This window comes from Strongylocentrotus purpuratus, unplaced genomic scaffold, assembly GCF_000002235.5.
Source record: "Strongylocentrotus purpuratus isolate Spur 01 unplaced genomic scaffold, Spur_5.0 spur5_scaffold_21, whole genome shotgun sequence".
In the NCBI taxonomy this organism is placed as follows: domain Eukaryota; kingdom Metazoa; phylum Echinodermata; class Echinoidea; order Camarodonta; family Strongylocentrotidae; genus Strongylocentrotus; species Strongylocentrotus purpuratus.
This window is the reverse complement of record NW_022145607.1, coordinates 43,628,570-43,645,746: the sequence shown is the minus strand read 5'-3', so window position 1 is coordinate 43,645,746 and position 17,177 is coordinate 43,628,570. Positions and strand designations below refer to the sequence as shown.

The 17,177-nt window shown below is 36.1% G+C and overlaps 1 long non-coding RNA gene across 1 annotated transcript; it reads left to right on the top strand.

Annotated features, from left to right (window-relative positions):
* The first annotated feature begins 4,414 nt into the window (after positions 1–4,414).
* On the top strand, positions 4,415–16,929 carry LOC115928117. The gene is made up of 3 exons (XR_004065893.1): positions 4,415–4,919; positions 12,641–12,768; positions 14,751–16,929. It is a non-coding gene; the product is annotated as an uncharacterized LOC115928117 (long non-coding RNA).
* Positions 16,930–17,177: the final 248 nt, after the last annotated feature.

Here is a 17,177-nt window from a genome sequence, read left to right as displayed (position 1 = left end):
TTTCCCATTTGCTTTAAATGTGCTGAAACTCACATGAAATGTAGATTATTATATACCTCATCGAATACAGGGTGCAAATATGCTAGTAACCGACATTAAAAAGGTCTTATTTAAGCGCATATCAATCAATGTGGCAGAACAAACCTAAACGTATAGCGCATAACATGTAGAGTATATCGGTGAGGGGGTTTTGGGCTTTAATACAGTCGCCGCTATTTCCCATTTGCCTTAATTTTGCTGAAAATCACATGAAATGTCGATTATTATATACCTCATCCAATACGGGGTGCAAAAATTCTAGCAGCTGACAATAAAAAGGTCTTATTTGAGCGCATATCAACCAATGTGGCAGAACAAACCTAAACGTATAGCGCATAACGTGTAGAGTATATCGGTAAGGGGGTTTCGGGCTTTAATACAGTCGCCGCTATTTCCCATTTTCCTTAATTTTGCTGAAAATCACATGAAATGTAGATTATTATATACATCACCCAATACGGGGTGCAAAACTTCTAGCAGCTGACAATAAATAGGTCTTATTTGAGCGCATATTAACCAATGTCTAGAACAAACCTAAACTTTTGGTGCATATAACGTCTAGAGTACATAAAAGGGGAAGGGGGTTAATACATTCGTTGCTGATTTCCCATTTGCTTTAAAAGTGCTGAAACTCACATGAAATGTAGAGTATTATATACCTCATCGAAAACGGGGTGCACAAATTCGAGCAGCCGACATTACAAAGGTCTTATTTGAGCGCATTTCAACCAATGTCCAGAACAAACCTAAACGTTTGGTGCATATAACGTCTAGAGTATGTAGAAGGGGTGGGGGTTAATACAATCGTTGCTGATTTCCCATTCGCTTTAAATGTGCTGAAACTCACATGAAATGTAGATTATTATAAACCTCATCGAAAACGGGGTGCACAAATTCGAGCAGCCGACATTAAAAAGGTTTTATTTGAGCGCATTTCAACCAATGTCCAGAACAAACCTAAATGTTTGGTGCATATAATGTCTAGAGTATGTAGAAGGGGGTGGGGGTTAATACAATCGTTGCTGATTTCCCATTTGCTTTAAATGTGCTGAAACTCACATGAATTGTAGATTATTATATACCTAATCGAATACGGAGTGTAAAAATTCTAGCAGCCAACATTAAAAAGGTTTTATTTGAGCGCATATCAACCAATGTCCAGAACAAACCTAAACGTTTGGTGCATATAACGTCTAGAGTATATAGAAGGGGGTGGGGGTTAATACAATCGTTGCTGATTTCCCATTTGCTTAAAATGTGCTTAAACTCACATGAAGTGTAGATTATTATATACCTCATCGAATACGGGGTGCAAAAATTCTAGCAGCCGACAGTAAAAAGGTCTTATTTGAGCGCATATCAACCAATGTCCAGAAATCCTTAAACGTTGGTGCATATAACGTCCAGAGTATTTAGAAGGGGGTGGGGAGTATTACATTTGTTGCTAATTTCCCATTTGCTTTAAATCTGCTGAAAATCACATGAAATGTTGATTATTATATACCTCATCGAATACGAGGTGTAAAATTTCTAGCAACCGACATTAAAAGGTCTTTTTTGAGCGCGTATCAACCAATGTGGCAGAACAAACCTGAACGTATTGCGCATAACATGTAGAGTATATCGGTAAGGGGGTTTCGGGCTTTAATACAGTCGCCGCTATTTCCCATTTGCCTTTATTTTGCTGAAAATCACATGAAATGTAGATTATTATATACCTCACCTAATACGGGGTGCAAAACTTCTAGCAGCTGACAATAAAAAGGTCTTATTTGAGCGCATATTAACCAATGTCTAGAACAAACCTAAACGTTTGGCGCATATATCGTCCAGAGTATATAAAAGGGGGTGAAGGTTAATACATTCATTGCTGATTTCTCATTTGTTTTAAATGTGCTTAAACTCACATAAAATGTAGATTATTATATATCACACCCAATACGGGGTGCAAAAATTCTAGCAGCTGACAATAAAAAGGTCTTATTTGAGCGCATATCAACCAATGTCCAGAACAAACCTAAACGTTAGGCGCATATAACGTCAAGAGTATATAAAAGGGGATGGGGGTAAATACATTCGTTGCTGATTTCCCATTTGCATTAAATGTGCTGAAACTCACATGAAATGTCGATTATTATATACCTCATCGAATACGAGGTGTAAAATTTCTAGCAACCGACATTAAAAAGGTCTTTTTTGAGCGCATATCAACCAATGTGGCAGAACAAACCTAAACGTATAGCGCATAACATGTATATAGAGTATATCGGTGAAGGGGTTTCGGGCTTTAATACAGTCGCCGCTATTTCCCATTTGCTTTAATTTTGCTGAAATCACATGAAATGTAGATTATTATATACCTCACCCAATACGGGGTGCACAAATTCTAGCAGTTGACAATAAAAAGGTCTTATTTGAGCGCATATCAACCAATGTCCAGAACAAACCTAAATGTTTGGCGCATATAACGTCCAGAGTATATAGAAGGGGGTGGGGGTTAATACATTCGTTGCTGATTTTCCATTTGCTTTAAATGTGCTTAAACTCACATAAAATGTAGATTATTATATACCTCACCCAATACGGGGTGCAAAATTACTAGCAGCCGACATTTAAAAGGGTTTATTTGAGCGCATATCAACCAATGTCCATAACAAACTTAAACTTTTTGTGCATATAACGTCCAGAGTTTTTAGAAGGGGGTGGGGGTTAATACATTTGTTGCTAATTTCCCATTTGCTTTAAATGTGCTGAAAATCACATGAAATGTAGATTATTATAAACCTCATCGAAAACGGGGTGCACAAATTCGAGCAGCCGACATTAAAAAGGTTTTATTTGAGCGCATTTCAACCAATGTCCAGAACAAACCTAAACGTTTGGTGCATATAATGTCTAGAGTATGTAGAAGGGGGTGGGGGTTAATACAATCGTTGCTGATTTCCCATTTGCTTTAAATGTGCTGAAACTCACATGAATTGTAGATTATTATATACCTAATCGAATACGGAGTGTAAAAATTCTAGCAGCCAACATTAAAAAGGTTTTATTTGAGCGCATATCAACCAATGTCCAGAACAACCTAAACGTTTGGTGCATATAACGTCTAGAGTATATAGAAGGGGGTGGGGGTTAATACAATCGTTGCTGATTTCCCATTTGCTTAAAATGTGCTTAAACTCACATGAAGTGTAGATTATTATATACCTCATCGAATACGGGGTGCAAAAATTCTAGCAGCCGACAGTAAAAAGGTCTTATTTGAGCGCATATCAACCAATGTCCAGAAATCCTTAAACTTTGGTGCATATAACGTCCAGAGTATTTAGAAGGGGGTGGGGAGTATTACATTTGTTGCTAATTTCCCATTTGCTTTAAATCTGCTGAAAATCACATGAAATGTTGATTATTATATACCTCATCGAATACGAGGTGTAAAATTTCTAGCAACCGACATTAAAAAGGTCTTTTTTGAGCGCGTATCAACCAATGTGGCAGAACAAACCAGAACGTATTGCGCATAACATGTAGAGTATATCGGTAAGGGGGTTTCGGGCTTTAATACAGTCGCCGCTATTTCCCATTTGCCTTTATTTTGCTGAAAATCACATGAAATGTAGATTATTATATACCTCACCTAATACGGGGTGCAAAACTTCTAGCAGCTGACAATAAAAAGGTCTTATTTGAGCGCATATTAACCAATGTCTAGAACAAACCTAAACGTTTGGCGCATATATCGTCCAGAGTATATAAAAGGGGGTGAAGGTTAATACATTCATTGCTGATTTCTCATTTGTTTTAAATGTGCTTAAACTCACATAAAATGTAGATTATTATATATCACACCCAATACGGGGTGCAAAAATTCTAGCAGCTGACAATAAAAACACCCGATACGAGCTGCGACATTAAAGTCATTGACCAGTTTTGGAAAAATGATGCAATATGTATTGACCCGTTTTTGTATCACATCCAACATGTGTTTGATTTGCGTCCAGTAGTCATTAACGCTATTTTAAGACCTACTTTTTGTGGTTAGACTCATTAACCAGGCGACAGCGCCCAGCAACATTTTTTTCTACAAACGACTGTAGCGCCAGGTTACCCGGCCATACATCCAGGGGCAGATCAAAGACTTTACAGGGGAGGGGGGGGGGGGGGGAGGAAGCTTGAAATAAACGAAATTGCGAAAATGAAGCCTTCAACTGGATGCGGTCCCCGGATAATCTTAGCCTTTTGGCAGATTCTGAGGCCTATCCAAATGCTTAAACAGAATATGTATGCGAACACATTTTTTTCGGGAGAAAAAAAAGGGGGGGGGGGGCGTGCGCCTCCCAGTACCAGGCATCCACTGGATCTGGGCAGCGTTTCATGAGACCGTCATAACTACAAGTTCACCGACATCCCATTGAAACGTGTGTTAAACTTAATACACACATTTCAATGGGATGTCGTTGGACTTGTACTTATGACGGTTTCATGAAACGCTGCCCAGATCCCCGACACCGAACACCTGGGGAGGTTTCACGAAACCGTCATTAAGTCTAACTTTTTAGACATCGTATTGAAACGTGTGATAGAGATCTAACACGTGTTTCTACCAAATCTCCACGAGCTTAGACTTATGGCAGTTTCGAGAAACTAGCACTCGCTCTGAATCTGGCGCATCCACGGCCACGCTGGAAGCTCGGATCTGACCGCCTGCGATGCATGCCCCGGACGCGACGGCAGCCCGCTCTCGAGCTAACTCTCCATCGCATCGTGCAGCTGTCTTTCTTCTCTTTCACGAACACGGTTGCCCGACTGAAACAACTAGACCACATTAGTATCCTGACATCAAGATAGGTCTCTATTATGTGCCCATCCGTCTGATTAAGGTAGGTTCTACAGTAACACCGTATTTTATTCTTTTTTTAAATAAATCTAACTTGCACATTCAAATGGAAATAATAGCCCTACCAGGTGCGCCGGGCCCGCCGCTCCCGCCCGGCAGGATACCTAGACTGGTGGACATCACGAGCCATGTCCCTGGTTTTGCCCACACATAGCTGCATTACTATCCTGGCTGTGCAGCTGTGTATTAAAAACTGTTCATATTGATTTTCAGCATTTCAAACTACACTGTACAAAACTCAACTGATTTCACTCAAAATCGGTACTTTAGTGATAGTTGATGCCCGCCCCCCCCCCCCACTCAGTGTTATTTAGGGTATGCATATGCGTGTCCCCCCCCCCCCCCTTTGCAGCAAAAGTCCGGTGTGTAAAGTCCCTGCCCCCCCCCCCCCCCCCCACTCAGTGTTATTTAGGGTACGCATATGCTCGTTCCCTCTTTTTGAAAGCACCCCCTATCTGAGGACTGCCAACATTTTCGAACCCCCCTTTCGCGGGCTTTTCACAGGCTTTTCCTGCCTTGGAGACCCCCCTAAATCAGGAAAAATGCTCAATGCACCCCCCTAAATTCAGAATAATTTCTCAGGAGTCAAAAGAGATGAGAGAAAAAAAAAAAAAAACACCCCCTTTTTAAAGAAATCTCCGGGTGAAAAGTCAAATACACCCCTTTTTTTACAATTCTCGGGCCGGACTTTGTCGCACGAAAAGTACCCCTTTACCGGACATTTTGGTAACACGCATGCGGTCATTCCGACCCCTGCGTGGGGGGGGGGCCGGGGTAAAGTCAATACGGGTCGACCTTTTTCTTTTGTTATACAAGCCTTTTTCAGCAAAAGTCCGGTGTGTAAAGTCAATACGGGTCGACCTTTTTCTTTTGTTACGAAAAGGACATTTTGGTAACACGCATGGGGTCCATCCGTTCTCGGAGTGGGGGGGGGGGGCCCGGGAGTTGATGACACCTAAATAGCATACAATTTTTTCAACTTAGGTCTATGTTATAGTTATACTTAGAGATCTAGAATCTAGTCTATAGATAGTCATATAGATCTAGACTAGAAAGAAAAATTCAAAAATTCAAATCGTGAATCTACTGTCAAACTTGCTAATCAACCACTTTGTATACATTGTGTGCATTAGTGTGCAATTGTGTGCAATGTGTTCATCGTGTGCTATTGCTGCCTCTCAGCACGTACATGTAACAGCGCTAGAGGACAATACGCCTAAGCATTGACTCTAGCCTTGCTGGAGTGGTTTTGCCCTGCAGGCCTGGGTGGAATACGATATAAAATATCAACAACTGTGACTCTAATGATTGCATTCTTGGCGTGGACTTTACGTAAGGTAGCATATGACGTTCAAATCAGATTTCTTAATAATCTTGCCATATGACCCATGTGCATCAACTTTTCACACGTATAGGCTACTGTCGGTGTCATCATGCATCCTCAGCTCATGGTAGCCGCTAGACGCAGGTTGTAGATCTAATAACATTGATATCACTTGGCCTATACCCATCATTTAATAATATTCAATCTGAGCTGTATGGCCCTACGTGTTATCAGTGCCTGTGATATGGTGTAATATTGAAGCCCTAAACAAAATTGCGCTTCAAAATGATCATGATAGAAATGCCTCAAAGAAGTAAAAATCTGTTAGTTTGAGTTACCATTTTTACCATACTCATTTTCCCCAAAAGACTGTAGTGTACATGAATGTAATAAAAAACTGTTAGGTAAACAAAAAATGAAATTTTGATTTCCAATCATAAATATCTTGATAATCAGACAGCTAGGCAATCGGCTTGTAAAGTCATGGGATTCCTGACTGACCTAAATGTTTGTAATCATGATTGCAGCATGAGCTAAATCCAGGAGTTTCTTTCTTCAGAATCTGAGGCAATGTTACCGAGCCACTTAATTGATACCCGTACCCCTATCAAGACTGATAATTGATATAAAACAAAAATTCAAATTTGTTCATAATAACCACTAGAAGTACCCACACTAAAATAACCTTACCCACTGGTGGTAGCTGTTAATACTAGTATGATTAGTATTACTATACTGTAGGACTAGTAATATAAACTCTTCTTTCTTCTCATACAAATCACTTTAAAATAATACAAACATTTAACAAAAAATGTAAATATTTGATACTGGAGGGATAGCAATTTGGTGTGTCACTCTCGATATGGGTGCCAATTAAGGCTTAGTGACATCCATATCATATTTCATGTTATCACCTAGCCCTAAGGCTATTCTAACCAGTCTAGCGAACAAGCTGTTGGTTGTCCCTGTTCTGTAATTGATCATCTTGGTTGCACTCACATTTATGGAAGTTTATGCAAATTTATGCAAGTTTATCCAAATTAATTGTTGACACTATTGGGACCTTTATGTGACTGTAGTGGAATTCACTGCTGCAGGGACGGATCCAGTCTGCAGAAAGGGAGGGGGCCGGCTGAAAGGGGGCCCAATTCGTGAAAAAATGTTGAGCACCGAGTTAACACCCACCACCCCGGCCCCCCTTTGCTCCCCCCTTTCTCCAGGGGGGCGTCTTTTTTAAATCTAAAAAAAGGTTAAATTTACCTGTTTATGGGGCCAAGTGAGGGGGTGCCGCGGCCCCCCCCCCCCCCAATCTGGATCTGCCACTGCACTGCTGCAATAGTGAAAAACAGACACCATAATCTCTCTTCTCACAGAAGATTTAATATACCTAATGTTAAAGGGAAATCCACCTTATTCTCTAGTATTAGCAAACTACCAGTGGAAGGCTGAACAAATATAAGAAGCACAATGGGGACAATTTGATTTAAATTTAAATCAGACTAAAAGTGACAAAGCTACATGTACACATTTTTGAAGTTGTAAATTTGTAATCATTAAAACATGTAGGTATGGGCTCTTCAAATTGGCTGAATCAGTAACGTCTATAGGATGTAGTGGCGGACAACTTTTCCATTTGTTCCAACACACAGAATGACTAAAATGTAAATGAAAAAGAAAAAAAACATGTACATGTATGACTCAGAAGGTTCTTTATATCTTAAGAGGACCTGTAAATAAACTGATAATTTCCACAAGGAAGAAGGCACTTAAGATTATGTTTTGTATACAACAAACAGGAGAGTTATCCATACATGTCTACATCATGTATTTCAAACTTTTGCCATTCTCTTTTTCTTACAGTGTATTTTTTTAAAACCCAATTCAGGGACTCTTCAACTTACACATGTAATGTAATTTATGCTACATGTATGTTTCAGAGGTGAAGTAGACAACAAACAGAAGAGTTATCAATGTCTACATGAATGTACCAAATTGCCAATTTGAGATTCACATTTATTTAGTGATCTCATACTTCAAACATTCATAACTCTTAGTATTGGTCTGATTTATTTCAAACTTTTGCCATTCTGTTTCTCTTACATTGTATTTAAAAAAAAAACTCAATTCAGGGACTCTTCAACCCATACATGTATTGTAATTTATGCTACACGTACATATTTTGTGTTTCAGAGTTGAAGGGAAATTTTGAATAATTTTTTCCTCATGTACATTTATATATCTATGAATGGTCAATCCCTGCTATTAATACTAGAACACAAGACATATTGAAGCCTCTTCAACAGGTACATTTTGTAAAGCTATGGTGGAGTACAACTGCTGTGAGTATTCTCAAACTTGTGTGTGAGTTTTGACAAGGGAAATAAATCACCAGCCCCCCCCCCCCAAAAAAAAAAGCCTCAAAATTTCACTTGATCAAGGTGACAGAGATCCAAGTTATGGAATTGTATGGAAATAAGATTCTAAATCGTGAAAAGGATTTATATTTTTTAATTTGTGAGATTTTTCTGGTGTTTTTAAGTACGCTTCAACAAAGAGGTAGGCCACCACCAAAATTGACACATCCCCAATTATTAATGATTTCCTGTTCTTTGGATGCTTCTTCTTTATAAAAAAAATGGAAGGTATTAGTGGGCAACTTCTCTGTGCATTAGTGAGTTTATGTCATTTTTGTTTTCTTACATTTTTATGTAAAACATGACCACCATTCGCAGTCATGAGGTGATATGAATGAGAAAATAAAGATAAACATAGTTGATTGTAAACATGGAGGATGATAACATTTAAGATAAAGAATACATGCGAAAAAGGTGTGAAAGAGAAAATGAGTGAAGGAAGAAGAACAAAGATAACTGTTTAGATACAAATGAGAAAAATAAAGGCACACACAGGGAAAGAGAGAAGAACCAATGAAAGAAGACAAAAACTGAGTGAAAAGTCATATCCTATGTAGACAGAAATAGGGGAAAGTGAAAGAAGAATATAAAAAACAGTATATGAATAGAAGATATTAAAGTAAAAGATAAAAGAAGGATAAAATAAGAGAACATGAAGCGAGGACAGAAAAAAGAAGAAAAAAGATGTAGACAATAAAAAAGGAATAACATAGAAAATGAGAGAAAGAGGAAAACAGAAGGAAAAAAAGACTAACATAGGGTTATCTCAATAAAAGGAGAAATTTAAACAAATAATAAAACAGAAGAATAGAAAACTGTAAAGTGCTGCATGATATTGAATGTAAATATATGTCACAAGCTTTCTATCTGGGCAGATTTCTCCTGGGTACATTTTGAAATTCTAATCACCTACTCGTCATCACAATGAAATGACCTAATGAATAAAATGATGTGATTTTTTATTTTTCTCATCAATGACGATTCATTAATTTTCAGATTTCCTGTTCTTCATCCCAAGTGTTAATATTTGTATAACCGATTTATGTTCTATAGTATTTTGCTCCAAAGTTACTATCCCGTTTCATTCTATAAAATGCACGATAAGCAGACTCTAGATTTGTGCAGCTACTTTTACATACATGTACATGTCCACTTTATTACCCCGTATCTGTAGCTAGATATTTGGGATGCCAATTTGAAACAAAGTCTGTCAAAAGTACCCTCCTTAATACCCTATTTCCAATGACACCCATGTACCTTTATTCCTGTTAGGTGCTTAACATTGCACAAACTTAAAACAAAACAGTACCTGGAACTTGCAGCTGCAAAGAGAGAAAGAGAAAGAGAGAGAGATAGAGAGAGAGATATTTAAAGAGAGAGAAAAGGAGATCATACATGTATGAGAATAATAAACTGGAAAGAGTGACTATTATTGATTGCAAAAGTGACTGCAATTATTTGTCAGTAAATAAATGAAATGTAAATTACTTTGGTATGTAGAAGGAAAATTGTAAGGTTCAGAATTCAGAATTATTTTCTAATCTGCCCTTCTCTATCACCTCTGCATTAACATCATCACCCCTTTTTAAATATCCATCTGATATCCCTCTAATAGAAAACTGAACAGCTTTTGAGCCATAATGCATGGCCATTCAGAGGATTTGTTTATGTTGGGGACCGGGGTAAAATGCAATAAATTTCATTTTCTGTTTTTTATTTTGTTTATGGAAACTGCCCCCTATCCTAGCCCCCGCTTCGTACAGTCATGGTTCAGTGACAAAGCAATGGCCTCGTAACTGTGAGGCCCCAGGATCAAAACCGTGTCGATGTGCTATATTAGTGCCCTTTTGTGGGGCATTAATCCTCGTTACTGTCATTTATGACTTAAGGGCGTAGGTCCCCTATTTGATAAGCATAGTAGCATACACATGCTTTAGCAGTCACGCAAAACACACATTGTCAAATTATTATTCAATAAAATCGGAGAATGGATACTCTTATCTAGATCTATTATTTTTAAATTATTTTAAAAATAATTCCATAAAGTGGGGTAAAACAAAAATATTCCAACTATATGAGCGACAGTGTATAATGTGAAGCATCCATGTTGCACTTTCTCCCTCATCGTATTATTATGCCATTTTAAAAACTATTTATTACAAATCTTTAATATAGTAAGATCCTACATGTACATTACATGTACATGTGCACATATTTTCAGAAGAGTCATATTATTGAGTGGAAAATACAGCTTTTCTATTCAATTTCCATTATGTTCTATAGATTAGGTAAAGCTAAATTAATTAATATAATTTGAGTTAAAATACATGTTTCTCTGAGGATCCAAAACCATTGAATACTATTGATTACCTAAGATTTAACTAACCATGGTCAGTTATCTTTCATTACCATAATATTTTGCAATTTGTCTGAATTTGTATAGAAATAAATGAAACTAAAGTATAATTTGCATATTAAAAAGATAATGTTTTTCTCCAACAATAATCAGCTGATTATCCTTTATTTTTGCTTGTTTGTAGTTGTTTTTTATTGATATATTTTATTTATTTCCTGTACAAAGATATTAATTGCATAATGTTTTCTCCTTTAAATGATTTTTTTTTCTATTTTGATCCAATTTCCAAAAGATTACCCCTTATCCCTACAGTATATGCAATCTCCTACATGTATATACTGCATGTAGCATTAAAAGTTGGCCAGTCTTCCTTTTAAAAGTTATTGGATTTTTGTTTGTGTGTGTCTATGTCAAAGTTATTCTTATGCACATCTATTTTTCATTTATTCTTCAACTCTGGTATGATTTCCATTCAGTTTGGTATATATTGTATACAGTGTACATATTACGTAGAGCCGTTCCTTGGTTTTAGCGGTCTATGGTTTTAGTCTTTAAAAGAGGGTTGGGTGTGGAAATTTGTTCCCCCCCCCCCCCCCCTCTGTGCAAAATTAATGACTGCTGTGGATTGCAACCTGTAAGTTTTACAGTGCACATCAACTTTATAATTAAGTTACCAAAGTTGGAACTGGTACATTTTTTTTATAATACGCACTGAATAGTAACTTTGAGACTAAATTTGCATAAAATCTGACTGTCCATACATTTTAGCAGTAATTTATTGTTTCCATTGTTGCAATGCCAAATGAAATAATAATTATAGCTTGCAGTAAAATCTTAGGATTTTTGTTTTTCTACAGGGTGTCTACTGTCTAAAAAGAATATGCAACAATATTTTTATTGGATACATTTTAAAGTTTTAAACGGTACTCATCCATTCATTTTGTTGGCAGTGCTGTGTTAGTATTATCTAAATACCATTTGTGTACAAGGAACAATACTACCCCACAAACTTAAGTTAGGATTGTTTTTGCTAGACGTATCACATTTCAAATGTTAAAGATAGCATGTTGCATGCATCAGTGCACAAGAATACTGTGGCTTCTACATTTTAAAACAAACTTTCAATTTAAGTCACTCTTATTTCTTGGAAACAATACCATCATTGATTTGAAAGAAAATAATATACTTATTCATGCAGCTCTTCAAATATTTATTTCAAGTTAAGCAACAACTACCAAACATTGATTTTATATCATCCATTTCAGCAGATCTGCATGAACATGTATTAACAATACCTACATGTAGTTTTTGTATTGTATATTATTATGCAGATTCATATGAGTAGAAATGTATATGTCTTGGCAGCTCCTGATTCAATTATATCCTCTCTCTCTCTCTCTCTCTCTCTTTCTACCTTTTTATCCCTCTTTTCCCCTCTTTTTTTCCCCTTTTTTTTACTTTCAATCACTCTAGCTACCTCTCTCTTCCCCTTTTTGATCGCAGGAAGTTGCAATATTGTTATTATGTCACTGTAATAGTTCTGTATAAATGCAACTTTACATGTGTATACTTATACTTAATTGTAACTATTGCTCTTACCCAAACTACAGTCTTCTTTGGAGCAAACTGTCAGACATTTGCGGTAGTATACAGCTGAAATGGAATTTCCGTTCAACCAAACAGTATACTTCAAGGCTATTTCTCAGCGACGAGGGTTAGCTCCAGGTAGCAGTAGCAGGTACATGTAACAATATCTTAAAAACATTTACTTACCTGTAAGTCCTTTTCATGTGAAGATGATTCAAAGTACAACTATATTTATTTATTGTATAAAATGACCTGCTTTCATAAAGTCCTCTTGTGAAATCTTATGAATTTGAGTCCAATCCCCCCCCCCCCCCCCCCTTCCTGTTTTTCTGGCTTCTATGTATTCTTTGAGCCAGCCCTTTGACGTATGCTTAGATCTTTTAAGTTGCAAATTTAGAAATTGCTTTCTTCAGTCAGCAACATAATGCATGATTCACATAGATTAGGGATATGTACCGGTAACCCATAAGATATAAGAACAAATTGCGATAATGAAATGAAGTGTGGAAGAGAGGATCTGAGCTAGAAGACTATAAGGAGAATGCAGCCAAGGCTAAGCAGCAGGAACCAGTTTGGGCTTCACTCAAGACACAATATAGTTTTTGCAATGAGCTGTTAAATACTGGGTCTTTCCTTGCAGAGTAATAAGGGAGCAAGAGAAAGACCATCACCATGTATACACGTAGCAGAAACACAAAGCAAATAAATTTGAGACATTTTATGATTAATTATGTAGGAAGCCAAATCTAATTTCAAACGTCACTTGTCATCTTTTATGTGATAGATCTACAATTATCATAACAGTAATGTTTGTAGCCTTAAAAAGAAATTGCAAGAGGAATGTCAATAAATAAAGTCTACACCATTCACAAGATGCTAATTTGCATTTAACACCATTCCAACAACTTTCAAATCAACTCCGGCAATTATGTTCTGATTCTATAATACATCTTTGTAAATACATCTTTGTAATGTTTGCAAGTTTCAGAAGATGAACCCTGCAAGGCCATCAAAATTACGACAAGAGTTCCATATGTACACGTAACCACCACTAAAATTGAAGGAAAAAATATGGGTATGCTGGGTTAGGATTAGGATGAGAGTGAGGGTAGGCTATACAGCTGTGCATCGATTTTAGTGGGGTTATATATATGGAACTCTTTCCGAAATTGCCTGTAGTTGATTTTTTTTCCTTTCTCTTTAGGTAGTTGCAGACATGTTGTTTTGGTCATTGAGTTTTTTGTCTGTAGTTTTTCTGCTTTTCTCAAAACCATCATTATATCAAGGTAGACTTCCCCTTTGATAACCAAGTTTCATCAGTGTGTGTAGTGAACATTCCCTCTTTTTCCAATACACTTTCGCAATATAATTAAATAGTTATAGATTAATTGTAATGCATCTTTGCAAGTTCATATTTTCATGTTTTCATGATTTGATTTATAACTGTTTTAATGCTAACCCTGATGAAACAGTACTGTAATTATTATGTACCTACATGTAATATACACTCACCCATAAACTTTATCATATTCAGGAGGATATCCTGCAAATCTATGATCATGGTTCTATTAAACTATACAATTTTCAATTAAACCTCCTTTACAGAAAGGGGAAATCAACAAGTGGCACCATTCATGTTTTTTTTTTATAACTTATATGTGTAGATAGAAAAAATGCCTCACAAGGCTTTTCAAGATGATGTGGTCATTACCTCTTAATAGATTATATGTCAAAGTGGTTACAGTATGAGAGAACCTTTTCCACGTATGTAGGAGGATAGCCTTTAGATATATATTTAAAATTGAATTTCCAATCATTCTCTCTATAGATAAATGTACAGTATATAAAGAATGATATCTAGGGACTTGATAATGACATGTTCGATAATAATCAGTTTGTGTTCTTAATTAGATGCATTCATTCATTCCTAAAAGAAAGGCTTTGGAGCATACATGAATTTAAAAAAGAAGTCTATCCCACTTTATTTGTTACATGGAGGTTAAAGAATTGATATGATTTTAAATTTTTTATTAGAGACCTTTTGTAAAACCCTGATAGAATCAATTTTGATTTGTTTACGCGATTGTTGTATTTTTACCATTCACGCTATCATTTTCTTCTTTTTCTATGCAGGCTGGAAGTAACACACATGTGCAGTGTTTCAGTCGAAAACGAATACCACCCATTCAAAATCGGTTATAGGATCTTGTCCATATGTCCATATTTTTGTATGCATGTGAAACATGGACCATGACAGCAGACATTAAAAGAAGGATACAGGCACTGGAGATGAAATGTTTCCGCAAACTCCTCAGTATCTGGTATAGAGATCACATAACCAACGAGGTAGTGAAAATCAGAATTGGAAACACCATAGGGCCGTATGAAGACCTCCTGACTTCAGTGAAAAGATGCAAAGTAAAGTGGTATGGGTATGTCACATGATCATTTGGACTGGCCAAGACTATTCTACATGGAACAGTACAAGGAGGGAGACGAAAAGGCAGGCAGAGGAAACGATGGGAAGACAACATTAACGAGTGACCTTGACTGAAACATCATACTTCGTAAAGCCAAGAACCACGAGGAGTGGAGGAAGCTGGTAGTATAAATCTTCAGTGGTGCCCCAAGGGTCAGCCAGACTGTGGGATAGGTGAAGGTGAAGGTGAAGGAAGCTAAGAATCAGATAGTTAGACATTATATTGGATCATTTATCCTTTCCTTCAAAAGGAATGTTGCTTTATACTGTAGCACATAAACAATGCTTTTTAATTGGCAATATTTCAGTTCAGTACGCTTGTTATTAATTTCATCAAACATTAAAATGTAAAAGGGAGAAACACTGTCATTTGAAAATCAAAATGTAAGTCATAAAATTTCACTGTCTAACTATCTGAATCTTGTCAGGATCCATGTACGAGTTAGTGCAATTCTTTTCTCTTCACTACAACCGCATTGATTTACTTTAATAGCATGTTACTAGGTACATCAATTGATGAGAAAAAGCAGCAAAACGCTTTAAATTTGTTGTAGTCTTAAAATTAAAGTTGGAAGTTTCCTAAAAAGGGAATTTTAGAACACTCCTTCAACTGACATGCACGGATGTTATACTTATGAATTTCCATACATTAATGTCTTTGTAATGCATGTTACCAAACAAAAAAAAGTATCATCAACCATTCTTGTCATTTCCTGTGCAATTATTTTCACATCCTGGCTTAACAGTACATAAACAGTGCTCTTTTATTTTCAATATTTCAGAAAAATGCATTTGCATTATGATACATGCAGGTATAGTTGGTCAAGTAAGAATATATTTACAGCATGCTCACTATGAATTGATTAAATCGCCATTGAATCTAAAAGGTATGTTATACCTCATTGTATATTCAGAAGGAAAAAGTGTGAGGATAGCTTTAAAAAAAAAAAAAAAAATCATGAGTATCCATAATGATGTGAATATGTACATGTTTGTTTGTTGCATATGATTCTTCCTTGGTATCAAAGCTGTAATAATTGCATATTTATGATTCAGCATAATACTTTGTTCATTACAAAAAAAAATATGTCATAATTTTCCAAAACGGTAGTGTAAAGAATAATGTAAGATTGAGGTAAGATTGTTACATATATTCTCTATACGTATCAACTAAAATGTAAGTTTTCAAATGAGATACTATTTTGTCCCCAGATGAAATAAGTAATGGATCTTTTTTGTTAAATGTCAGCAAATGATCTAAATGAACATGTGTTCGGGTATATCAAATCTTGTACATGTAGTTTCTATAGCTAATATAGTTTGGAGGACTTAAAGATAGAAAAACTGCTGATTGATTAATTACCATTGTTTGTATTGTTCACTATAACCAGCAAGTAAAGGGACATTTAGTAGATGCCAAGAAAGTATTTCCAAAGCAATTACATTTCTCTTATCCTGTAATGTATTTTTTGCGTCAATAAAAGCAAATGTGAGGGTTGTCCACATAACATCACAACTACAGAACAGTTTAATTGAAATTAACATACATATTACATGTATATATGTGTATTATGGAATAACTTAGAATATTTCATAATTTGTTATTATTATCCAGTTCATTACATTTTTACCAATGTATTTCTTCAATATTTCTACTTTTCCTCAGAGCATATGCTGTGAACTAATGGATATTCCTTGTCAGTTCCATCATGTTATGTCAATGGGCTTACACTGTATGCGTGTACATGTCCTTTTTGCAATGTACATGTGCTACGAAAATGTCAACAATATTGTTTGAGATATAAAATATAGAGTTAACAAGTGAATTATTCATACTCCTTGTAAATGTGATTTTTGGGGATGCATTTTTTTGTAACTTAAGAATGAAAGGTTGACTGGGTGAATTAGGGCCCTTTTAGAAATAAATGTACATGTAGTTGTAACGTTTTCAAATGGATGAAAGTTTTACGGTGTAATTGTTGAAATCAAGAATTTTAAATTCTGTTTTCATGTTCTCACAATAGTTGTGTTAAAATTACAATAAGAAAGTTAAAACTTGTAAAAATATGCCACCTTGAAAA